We start from the raw sequence: 12,921 nt of genomic DNA on the forward strand, positions 1-12,921 counted from the left end.
TCTTCTCCATCTATCACCATATTTGTCTTAGCCTTGACTTGGTTGGCATTTCATTTGGATGGACTCCTCATGAAACTGTCCCTGTTCATAAAGATGTTGTACTTGGAAAGACTATTTCCACCCATCAAGTCTCCTTATATTACCCTGAATTATCTTTTCCTTTTTTACTTTTTAAAAAACATTACTCTGAATTATCAAATCATTGGCATAAGCAATCAATTTGCTGGAGTACATTTATGTTTTCTCATTTTCCAGTAATCTAATGGTAATGTTTAAATAACATAGTACCACATGAAAGAAAAATCAGTTTCTAATTATTTAATTTAAACGGGTTGACTGCTGTTCAAGAAGAAATTTTTACATCAGCAAAGACAGCAATATGTTATTTTCAGATTTAAGATTTCAAAAAAGAGTATTTTAAAAAGCAACTTCTGTAACAGTTTGTGTATGGCTGCATCTACAGGAACATGTGGAACAAAATCATTCTGTAACCTAAGTGACTTTCTACTTGAAATTGACACTTTCTTTAAAATATAGTCTAAAAAGCATAATGAACTTTCAGTAAACAGTCTTACAGACTGAAAATGGGAAATCTGCCATTGTCCCAGCCCCCACAGTCATCAAACCAGCCTTAATCATATTCTACACCGATAGCCACATGCCAGTCATGAGACAAAATAATTGCTGATAGCAACGGGAATATTTTTAAACTACCCTCTTCTTTTTATTCACATCTGTTCGGTGTTTGAATTTTCATCCTGTTTTAGAAAACATGCTTAACTGTCTGCTCAGGAACTGGGGTCTGTGTGTGTGAGTGAGCAGAGGGGGAGAGCAGCTGATGGAGAGTGAACCACGGGACTGGAACAGAGTGTGGCTCCAGTGACCCATGATGGTCTTTGCCTTGTGGGATACAGTGTAATAGAATTGTTTATTCATTTCCCCAACAGCAATAGTACACATATTTGTGTGCCTTATCATTTCCGAATCATGATGTTATCCTTAGCAATACATACTGGCATTAAAAATAGGTGCCTAATTCCTCAGCACAAGGCTGGATTGTACCAGAGTGAAAACTGCCTTCTGATTTTGCTATTTATAAGAACCAAACTTCCTAGGTGGAAAGAAAAAAGCTGCTTTTTCCTGTTGTTTTCATGAAGTAGCAACTATAACCGATGCCCAGGAAATCTTGAAGTCCCCATAAAATACAAAATCTTCAGAGAAAGAAAAGAGCCCCTCAGCTCTCCTACAGTGTTGGTGGGAATGCAGCTTGGTGCAGCTATTGTGGAAAACAGTATGGAGATGCCTCAAAAAGCTAAAGATAGACTTAACATATGATCCAGCAATCCCACTCCTGGGCGTATATGCAAAAGTAATCCTACTTCAAAATGACACCTGCCCCCCCCCAATGTTCATAGCAGCACTATTTACAATAGCCAAAACGTGGAAACAACCTAAATGACCATCAACAGATGATTGGATAAAAAAGTTGTGGTATATTTATACAATGGAATACTACTCAGCCATAAAAACGACAACATAATGCCATTTACAGCAACATGGATGTCCTTGGAGAATGTTATTCTAAGTGAAGTAAGCCAGAAAGAGAAAGACAAATACCATATGAGATCACTCATATGTGGAATCTAAAAGAAAAAAAAAAGAAGAAGACAAATGAACTTAAATATAAAACAGAAACAGACTCACAGGCATAAAATAAAAACTTGTGGTTGCCGGAGGGGAGAGGGGTGGGAAAGGACAGACTGGGAGTTCAAGATTTGTAGATATTGTCAGGTGTATATAGAATAGATAAACAAGTTTATACTGTATAGCATAGGGAAATACATACAAGATCATGTAGTAGTCCATGGTGAAAAAGAATATGAAAACGAATATATGTATATTCATGTATGACTGCAAAATTGTGCTCTACATCAGAAATTGACACAACATTGTAAACTGACTATATCTCAATAGAAAAAAAATAAAAAATAAATAAAAGAGCCCCTCTATAATTAGGCAACCCTAAATAGACTTCTTTCTCTGAAAATTACTTTCTCCTCTAAGGATTACGGCTCGAGGTGGGACTCAAGACCCCACTAGTCTACTGCCCTAGGAAAGATGTACTTTGCATACTTCACGTCTTAGCAGGGACCCCTCCTGAATCACCTGTGTCTGCCTTTACTGCCTTTCTCCAGCAGAAAAGTTCTCATGAACTTGAGTGAGGTGATTAATAAGGGCATCAAGCTACAGAGTGCTGAATACTTTTTCAAGAAATTTCCAACAGAGTGTGTCATTTCACAAGGATAGATTTGGCTATTACCTTTACTTTTCTTTCTTATTTCTTTTCAGATTAAAAAAAACACAAAAACCAAAACTGAAGTCAAGGGTGGTTTCTCAACCATAGGGCTCAGGGCTCTGGGTTATCCTTGGGTCCACTTTCCTACACACTCCAAACCCAGCCCGTCAGCAAGCCTCGCCTGCCTACCTTCAAAATGCGTCCCAAGTCTGCCCACTTTTCTGCCACCACCACCCTAGTAGTGGCCATCTCTTTTCAGAACCACTGCCATAGCCTCTAACCTGCATTCCTGGCTGTATTCTCTCCCTGTGACTGTCCAGGGTCCACACAGCAGCCAGGGTGAGCTTTCTAAAGTGTGACTCAGATCCTGGGTCTCTTCCGTCTGCAAATCCTCAGTGGCTTCCCGTGACCTCTGAGGCTTTGGGGGACTTGGCCCTGCCTATACCCCTTACATCATCTCCCTCAGCTCTCTCCCTAATTCACTGCACTCTAGCCAGACTGGCTTCCTTCCTGTCCTTTTTTTCCTGGCTCAGGGCCTCTGCTCCTACCGCTGCTTCTTTGTGGGTTTCTTCCCCCCCCCCTCCACGGTCATCTGTTTATAAACAGTGATGTCTCAACTCAACTGTTCCTTCCTCAGAGGGATCATCCCTCTCACCCTTAACAAAGCAGCTCCTCTACCATCCTCTCTCATACTGTCCTATTTTATCTTCTTTGTCACACCATCTTTGAAATTATTCTGTTTATTAGTGTAGGAGTTTATTTTCTCTCTCCATATATATGTTCTCAGTTGCTGAATGATAAATTACCCCAAACTTAGCAACTTGAAGTCCAACAAGCATTTATTCTCTCACATGGTCTTTATGAGTTAGGAGTTTGGGAACACATTCACTAGATGATTCTGGCTCAGAGTCCAGGTGAGGCTGCAGGTAAATGTTGGCCAGGGCTGCAGTCATCCGAAGGCCTGACTGGGGCTGGAGGACCTGCTTTCAAGGCAGCTGACACACATGACTGGCAGGCTTTTGCTGGTTACCAGGCAGAGGGCTTGGTTCCTATACATGGACTTCTCCACAGGACTGCAGGGATGTCCGTCCAATATGGCAGCGAGATTGTCCAGGAGTAAGTGATCCCAAAGAGAACAAGATGGAAACCATGGTGTGTTTTATGACCTAGACTTAGAGATAACACTCGGTCATCCAGCAATGTACTATTGATTACATAAGTCATCCCTGCGCGAGAAGGAACTGGACAAGGACATGGATCCCAGGAGGCAAAAGTCATTGGGGGGGGGGTCCTACCTCAGAGGCTGGCCCCACACCTGGGATGTTATAGACTATGTCCTGTTCTGCAGTATCCCTTGTGACTAGGAAAACACCTGACACATGAAAGTTTGATTACTAGTAGACTAACTGGTGAGTGGCAGACTTGTGTCTCAGTTTCTGAGTTTGAGTTCATGTTTACGTGTTGTTGAAAAAACAAAATCCCAACTGAAGGCAAGATACCAGGTTCCTTTCTAGCTCTGTCCCTACTTAATCAGGTGATCTCAGAGAAACCACTTAACCTCCATAATTTATATATATATATTTATTTATTTATTTATTTATACAATGGAATACTACTCAGCCATAAAAAATAAAACAATGCCATTTGCAGCAACATGGATGGGCCTGGAGATCATCATTCTAAGTGAAGTAAGCCAGAAAGAGAAAGAAAAATACCATATGATATCACTTATATGTGGAATCTTAAAAATGAAAGAAAAAGATACTAGTTAACTTACCTATGAAACAGAAACAGATTCATAGACATAGAAAACAAACTATGGTTATCAGAGGAGAAACGGGGTAAGAAGGGATAAATTGGGAGTTTAGGATTTGTAGATAGTAACTGCTATATATAAAATATACATAAATAGGTTTCTTCTGTATAGCACAGGGAATTATATTAAATACCTTGTAGTAACCAATAATGAAAAAGAATCTAAAGAAGAATGTATGCATGTTCATGCATGACTGAAGCATTGTGCTGTACACCAGACATTGACACAACATTGTCAACTGACTATACTTCAAAAATAAGTAAATAAATAAAATTTTAAAATTAAAAAGAAAGAAAGAAAGAACACCTATCCTGACTTATTCATGTATTTGTTGTAAACATTAGGTAACAGAAACTTAATTCAACCAGAATTCAGGAAAACTAGATTCAAATTTTGTGGTTTTTTTGAATGATGTTCCATGAATCCCAACCTCCATTTCCACTTTGATAGAACAAATAGGTTAAATTACATAATCTGTAATGTTCCTCCAACCCTCAGATTCTGCAGTTTTTACGGCTAAAGCGACAATTACACCATGTTCATTTGAAGGCACTTTGAGACATGGCATTATGCGGATTAGCTAAGGAATATTATTGTTGTTAGTGCCAAGAAAGTCAAAATATAAGCAGCCTGTCGCTGAAACAGCTGTTCTGGTTGAGGGGCTGGGCGGGCCAGCCTGATAAAGGCTCACATTGTTAGAAAGGGCCCTGGGGCAGTTGGAAGAGGGGCTGGCAGTTCCTGGCAAACCTGACTTCAGTTCAGTCGGTGCAGCTGCTGTCACCGCTCAGGCCCCGTGCCTGCTGCTAAAACCTTGTCGTTGGCCTTTGAGGTGCCTGACTTGAGGGCCCAGAGAATTCATGCAAGTGTGAGGAAAATTTTTTCAGCAGGGCCCAAGAGGGCACCCTTGCACCTTTCTAGAAACGAAGAGGAACCAGCCCCAACTACAGGCCAGCCTGGATAGGCAGTATTGTGTTTCCTATAAATATACACTTTTATTTTGGAATTCCGGTCAACCATCCTCAACCACTGCATGTACCCCCAGATCTCAGCCAAGAACAAATTTCCCCCTTAAAATGGTAAGATATTTTTTAGCAGCCACCAAATCACTGAACGCTAAGACTCCTGGTTCATAGGGTTTCATTTAAAGTCCCCACTGCTTTTGTTTTAAAATTGTTCACTAGGAGGGAAAGGTATAGCTCAGTGGTAGAGCACATGGTTAGCGTGCACAAAGTCCCCGGTTCAATTCCCAGTACCTCCATTAAATAAATAAATAAATAAATAAATAATAATAGATAGATAGATAGATAGATAAATAAATAAATAAATAAATAAATAAATAAATAAACCCAGTTACTTCCCCCTAACAAACAAACAAAACTAAAAATTTAAAAATTAACATTAAAATTGTTCACTAGAAGTCGGAAGGAAGTGAGTGGTAACATCTAACATATTTGTACACAGTCATGTTTGTTTCTTCGATATCATTTTGAAAACTAAGATTTGTAGGTTTTATATATAAAAACAATATATATCAATCATATGATATCACTTATATGTGGAATCTTAAAAAAATGATAAAAATCTATTTATCAAACCCAAAACACACTCATAGACATAGAAAACAAACTCTGGCTATCAAAGAGGAAAGGGCAGGGGGTAATAAATTAGGGGTTGGGGGTTAACAGACACACATTACTATACATAAAATAGATAAACAACCAGGACCTACTGTATAGCACAAGGATTCAATATGTTGCAATAACATATAATGGAAAAGAATCTGAAAAGAAAACATATATGCATGTACATGTATAACTGCATCATTTTGCTGTACACCTGAAACTAACATTGTAAATTAACCACACTTCAATAAAAAAATTAAAAATTAAAAATAAAACATAAAATATATAATTTCTTGATTTGGCAGGGAGACATGTTAACTTTTAGATCTCTCATTGCTTTTCATACTAAAAATAGCTTCAATTTGGAGCATTCATAACCCATTTGAGCCTCATAGTAGACGCTACAATTCACAGCCTATATGTCTGTGTTGGTGTGTGTATATACACGTAGATACACTGGTTTTGGTTTACGTCGTGACAGAAACAGAAGTGCCTGAAGGCATTTTAATGTTTGTGTCTGCTAAGAATACCACATTCCTGTGCTTCTAAGAACTCAGAAACATCTTTCATTTGTGTTTAGAATAAAATCTGGGGTGTAACATTCTGAACGGTGATGTAAGTGATGTATTTGGACAAACATCTGTCGAGTGAGACAAGGTGTCATGGATTTGTTTGTGGACCCGAACCATTTAAAGCCACGTATGATGATAAAGACAAATAAGTAGCTTATTTGTCTGCATTCGTACCAGGCAGTCAGTTTATAATAAGCTTAACAACCCCAAGCATATTAGCGCGGCTCCAGGCCTGGGACTCAAAAGAAAACATTAGGATTCAAAGCAATACAAAACAATGCTATCCGTGGCGTTGCATTACACGACTTAAATTTTTGTGTAGTCCCTCAAAGTCACCTTGAACCATGTGCTGCCCCCACCGTGAGTGTTGAGTGAAAAAATCTGATAGGATTAAGAAGTCATTTCCACTCGAGACAAACACATTTTCTCAGCTGGTCTGGTTTCTCTGAAGAGGGATTTTCCCTAAACCTTCCTGCCTCCTCCCTTGCTTTCACTCCCTTTTCTCCGGGGCAAGTAGAATAAATTTATCAGGTTGGGAATTTAAAAACAAATCTGGCTTGTTCAGCTCAGTTCCACCACTGAGGGAGGCAAAGCTCCTTGAACCGTAAGGGGTCTTAGCTGGTAGGACCCACAGCTGGGAGAGCCTCCTGGGTCCAGCACTGCCCATGAGGTGGGCAGGACTCTCTGAGGGTCAGTTAGCAGGGCTGTTTCTCTCTCATAAAGCACAGCCTTTCACTTTGCCAGTCTTTTGGTTTTGCATCTGTCGATCTCTGTCTTACTTCACAAGACCCCCAACAGTTTCTAACAACTGGATGAATAACGTCATTAACAGACATATCTTGGCAAGTTCCCACACACCATCCGACCCACTACACCAAGCCCATGCTTGCTACTGTATATCAGGTGTGAAGCAGACACGCGGGAAAAGTACTCAAGGGTAAGATGAGAAAATGTCCTTGTTAATTTAATGTTAAGTGAAAAGCATCATGTAAAAATTTCTCTATTTTAAACACTGCATTAAGGGTCTGGGGAAGTCAATTGTTGTGCATATGCATGCGTATTTCTATTGGCTTTTAGAAAAGATTTTTTTATATGTTTTAATTAGTTCTCTCCCTGCTGACCTATGTGGTACCATATTTTCAAACCAGTATGTATCCTAAGCAAGGACCTCCTGCCTAGCACACAACCACAGCAACTTTTCTATAAAATATATAGCTCTTTCCTGTAATCATTTCATTTTGGGTTATTAAATGGAAACTGAGAAGAGGGTGAAAATTTTATTTTACCCTAGAGCCAGTTCAGGGGGAAAAAGTGTTTATAGACAGCAGAATAATTGTGCTGTAGTCAGCGAGTGTGTATCCTACAGCTACGTGCATTTGTTTCATCCAGTCTCCATGGAGGGAGGGAGACTAGCTTGCTGGGCTCCCTTCCCCATCTGTTCTTCTTTCACTTCTTCACCCCACGCTTTGAAATCGTGGTCAAGAGTCCCACTTCCCTAGCGACAGCCTCTGTCCGGAACTCAGACCTGCCCTGGATGGAAGTCGGCCTGGGGTTTGCTCACATCTTTGAGGGCTTTCTCAATCCAAGCACTCAGATGAGTCCATGAGAACGCGCCTCGTCTGTCCTGAATACTTGGGTTTTATACGACCGTGACTGGCGGCCGTCTGGATCATGAATGGAGTTGAATCCCACTTGCCTCCTTGAGGGTGGACTGCTCATGGTGTGACACTGAAGCTACAGAAAACCCTTATTTTCCAAAGAAAAATGTTATGTCACTAGCCTCTCAAGTGTTTCTGTTAAAGTCTAAATGCATTAATGATTTTACATTTTTAGCCAATACTCTGTTCACAGCCTGGTTAGAAGGGTTCAGTCTCTTTTAGAACGTGTATCTCTTGAGTTCCTGTGCAGGTGTTGGGGGTAGGGGGGAGAGGTATGAAGTGGGGGTGCTCTAATTCATGCTTAGCTTACATTCCTATGTCAGAGCCTGTTCAGCCTCTTCCCTGACCCGCTTGGGCATCTAAATCGACTTTCTCAGGCTTTACCTGAGGATCATGAGAGACTCTTCATTTGCTTTCAAAACACTCCTGGCTTTTGCCATCCTCAGGTGACAACTTGATTTGCTCTCTAAAAGCCACTACAGCTCTCTTTCCCTAACTTTTCAGGATGGAACAAAGGAGGGCAATCTATAACTTTAATAGTCTTCCTCTGAAACTACTGAAGGCTTTTGAAACTTCAAAAGACCAAGGGGAAATCTTTACCATGACTTGTTTCAAGGGGGAATGAGCCAGATGTGACAGGATCCAGCGTGAATGGAATGGAGAGGAAGTGGGAAGATGCAGATGCTCTCCAGCTTCAGCAGGGAAAGTAGAAATGAGGTGATGGAGACCTTTCATCAGAGTCAAATGATTTTTAATTTACTTGGACCCTAAGGAAAAACACCAGAGCAATTATCCATTTGGTTCACTGTGCCAAGATTTTCATTTCTTTCCTTTTATGATTATTATTTATTATGAAAAGAGTATTAAAGCAACATTAAAGGAATTTTTAAACATGAAGAACCCTGTTTCCCATTATCTTCACACACTGACCTTTTGTGTCACTTCCTGCTCATTCTCTTCCACCCGCAGACCAGATTAGGCACCCGTTTTAAAGCTCTCTCTGTTTGTTTTCGCAAATTCAGCCCCTCAGAGCTTAGATACTCCAGTCTCCATTGTATGCCCAGCATCTAGCATACTGCATGACACATAGAAGGTATTCACTACATATTTTTGAATACAAATGGCTGAATGAATAAATATTCATCTTAATTATTCATCCTTGAAATACTGGGTGCATTATTTCCTCCATGGTCTTCTGGCCTCCCCAGTTTGTAGATACAAATGAGAACATTTAAACCATTGAACTGATTTTCATTCGCTCTAAAGTTCCATCTGCTCATGCAGGAGTTCCTGGTTCCTAAAAAGTTCCCCCTAAATATTTAAAGTCCCAAGATTCTCCCTGGTCTTTGCTGCTGCAGAGGGCAGTTCTCTGCCAATCGTACCATCCTCAAGGCCACCTGGAAGGAGAGAAATAGCCCCTTCCTCCATTTCTCCCTCCTCCCCTCTCTGCCCCACAGTATTTGGGCTCTGAAAATACAAACTTAACAGGCACGCAGTCTACTTCCTCCTCACGGTAAACACATGTTGGCAGATATGAGCCCACTGATGCGCCCCCAAGATCCCATCAGTACAAATGAATTCTAGAGGGAAAGTGGTGTCTTCCACACCACCTCCAGCTCTTGTCATCTATGTGTTTAGGAAACCAATTCACCCAACAGGCCGATCTTGAACAGGATACATAAAAGAGGTTGCTTATTTTCCCCGATCGCTGTATTTAACCATAAACTGTGGGATTTTCTTTTTCAGTCCCTTACTATCTCGGAAGACCCCGTAGCTTCCTGGTCTCTTTCAGATGCTCATTCAATATCTGAATATTGAATTCAGCCTCATTAAATTATTCTCATATTAAATTCTGCTCTCATATTTTCCTTCCCTGCCCCCCCCCCCCAATTCAGGCTTTATCTTTAGCCTGGGGACTTATAGTCCTTAAGAGGCATGGTCTGTCCTTTCCTTCCTCCCATCCCTCTTCCTATGAGCCATCCTGTAGGAAGATGGAACAGAAGAGAGATTGGGGTCTGACATCACAGGTTACCTGTTGATGGGAGAAGATAACCCTGAAATCAACTCCTTGGGGGTCTCCACCACTATGATGGTCTCTGAATAGGGGTTGTGTGTGGTTTTTCAATGACACTCTTCTGTTCACCTTGACCCTCTTTTTGGCTGAGGAACCCTTCAAGAGGGTCAACCACATCTCCCTTTTGGCTACACCAGGGATCCTCGCCTTCAACACCTCTCTGAGTGGGGCATCCTCTTGCCGGACCTGAAGAGCTCCATATCCTAACTTTATGTACCTTTCTGCAGAGCTTCAGGGTCCTCGGGTGGGTCCTCTGATAGACTGAGAGCCTGTCCCCATTTTCCTCCCATGTATTCAAAGTCAGGGTTGCCTCACACTTTATGATTCAGCTGCCCTGGTGAGGCTTCTGCCTGATGAAACCACGAAGCACACACACACCAACATCTCCTAAGATCTTCCCCACCTTCTTCTGTCTCAGGGGTCAAGCCAGGGTGGCTCCACCAATTCAGCAGCTCAATAAACATTTAGTCAAGAATGAGATGCCTCGTGTCCCCTTCTTGCCATTTGACCTCTGTCAGTCTCCCCTCCTTGAAAGGAGAGCTAGCTGTCTATAAAGTCACATACACCCCCTCCCGTGTCTCTGGGAGACCACGACCTCAGTTGGAGACTACGTGACCCACCCCACTGGCATGCGGGTGGGACTATGTGTTGCAGTCTTACCAAGGAAAGACAGTGGAGGTCAGGCCTCACCTCCAGGCCTAGGTTTTTAAGAAGCTAGTGACTTCCTGTTTCTCTTCCTCATTCTGTCTGTTTGATGCACAGGGCTGTTGTGCCCTGAGATGGTTGGTCAGAATATAGCACACAAGGAACTTTGGTTCCTCAGTGCCTGCCCAGAGGAAAGCCACCTTCTGACCAAGAGCACACATAGATCTCATGTGTGCAGGGGGGAAAAAATACAATTGTGTTTTACCTATTCTGCATTCTGTGACAGTACCCAGAATTACCCTACCGTGATACCTACTATATCTGTAAGAGAAGGCAAAGCATCTTGAGGTGTTCCCTGGAGCTTACCCGGCTCTAAAAGAGGTCTAGAGATGCCTCGATCCAATTGTTGAGCATTTTCTTTAAAATGTGGATCATAAACTGGCTTCCTTTGACTCAGTTTTGAGCCTTAATCATTATCATCATCACAATCATTATTGCCATCCTCACAGCTACACTTTATGTGCCAAAAACAGTTCTGATCCTCTAATATGTATTAGTTCATTTAATCCTCACAACCACCACATTTCCCAGATGAAGAAACTAAAGCACAAAGTTCACGGAATCCCTTGAAGATGAAAGGCCAGGAGGTAGGACAACCAGGATTCAAACCCATGCAGTCTTGCTCTAAATCCCAAGGTTTTAATAAATGAAGTATAGTCTCCAATTTCAAAGTCCTGTCACTGGTTCCAGGACTTTGAGAAAAGTCCTATTCAGCATCTTCTTTTGTGCACATTTCACATGTTTATATAACTCATGTTTCCCCAGACCATGTGGAAGGAATATACACACTGAAGATGCAGCGGAGAGATGAGTTTTCTCCCATTTAGTTCTGGAGCCATGTGCTTCCAAATGGCATTATGCTTCTCTCTCTCTCTCTCTCTCCTGTCTAATTCCATCTGTTCTGCCCATAGCTGGGGTCCCTGTGACAGGTGTGATTCCAGCCTCACTTTTATACAAACCATTATCACTCTGAATAAGAAAAATGGTTTTCCTTTTGACATGATTAAAACTCCCAACACAGAACAGGAAGTTTTTATCTTCTTTATGTTACACACACACACACACACACACACACACACACACACACACACACAGAGTCATTGTTCAGCTCATTCACTGACTTCATTTTAGTTTTTAATTTTACTCCAAATTTGGCACAAGTGCCTGGGAATGAGAAAAAAAAGGCTATAGAAGAAGTTGTGTTTGAAGAAAATACCAAGTGGTGGTTGTTAAATACTGTGCTCAAAACTGACTCCACCATCACCCCCGCACTTGCCCTCCCATTCCTACCCCAACATCTTTCCCAAACTTTCATCAGTGTCTCTACACAAAGCCTGTGTGTCATGACTCTCCATCACGTCAATCTGGTAAACATCTCCATGGCAACATCCATGCAAATCCCTTTGCCCCTCCATCCTCCCATGTCCATATTTACTGTGAGGTTCAGAGATTGGAAGCAACTGTGAACTCCTTATGTCCAACCATTGCTTTTCTGGGACAGCTATTCAACTTCTTACGGAAATAAAATCCCCAACAGCACACCACCTTGGCAGTCCACTCAACAAATGAAGAACATCCATTGATCAACCTGAATTCAAAACAGCTACACAACTAGAGTCCCTACTCAGGGGCCATGGCAGGGATTTTAACCTTAAAGTAAGGAAAATACTGTGTTCTGCTCTTTTCTCTTACCATTATTTTATGCTAATCTTCCATGTATCAGCCTTGTCTTTCTAGTTTTTATATTAATACTGGCACGAGATTACATTAAAAATAATACAGATAAAGATAATTTATGCAACTATTCTCTAATTAATGAACAGTTAGGATTTATTTTTGCCCAACTTCAGGTTATTTTCACTAAGGAAAAAATCACTACCATTTTATTTTCAGAAAGACAAATTATTAAAATATAATGAATCCTGGCTCTCTAGAGAAAAAAGTTACCTCTATGAAGTAATCATTGCCTGCAGGATCTCAGGGTATCAGCTAGGAGCTTCCAGGCACGCTAACCATGTCTGTAAAACTAGGTGTGGTAAGTTAAAAGTTACCTATTTATTAATAATAAACTTATTAACAAGACTTTTCCAAACTTGGTTCACCTGGGAACTCAGGACCCATGAAAAGTCCAGTAATTATGGAAATTGCTTAATAATCCAAGTATTCCTAGAATTTTCA

General features: G+C 41.1%; 1 long non-coding RNA gene across 2 annotated transcripts in view; it reads right to left on the bottom strand.

Annotated features, from left to right (window-relative positions):
• Positions 1-12,756, bottom strand: part of LOC116665258 — a 42,141-nt gene extending 29,385 nt beyond the window's left edge. The window contains exons 1-2 of one of the 2 annotated variants that reach the window (XR_004321779.1): positions 12,691-12,746; positions 8,565-8,731 (exon numbers count right to left, since the gene is read on the bottom strand). This is a non-coding gene — a long non-coding RNA (uncharacterized LOC116665258). Of the gene's footprint in view, positions 1-8,564; positions 8,732-12,690 lie in introns of both variants that reach the window. The other variant, XR_004321780.1, reaches the window with a different exon arrangement.
• Between the last annotated feature and the right edge of the window lie 165 nt (positions 12,757-12,921).

The sequence above is a fragment of the Camelus ferus genome, chromosome 8 (assembly GCF_009834535.1).
Source record: "Camelus ferus isolate YT-003-E chromosome 8, BCGSAC_Cfer_1.0, whole genome shotgun sequence".
Taxonomy (NCBI): Eukaryota; Metazoa; Chordata; class Mammalia; order Artiodactyla; family Camelidae; genus Camelus; species Camelus ferus.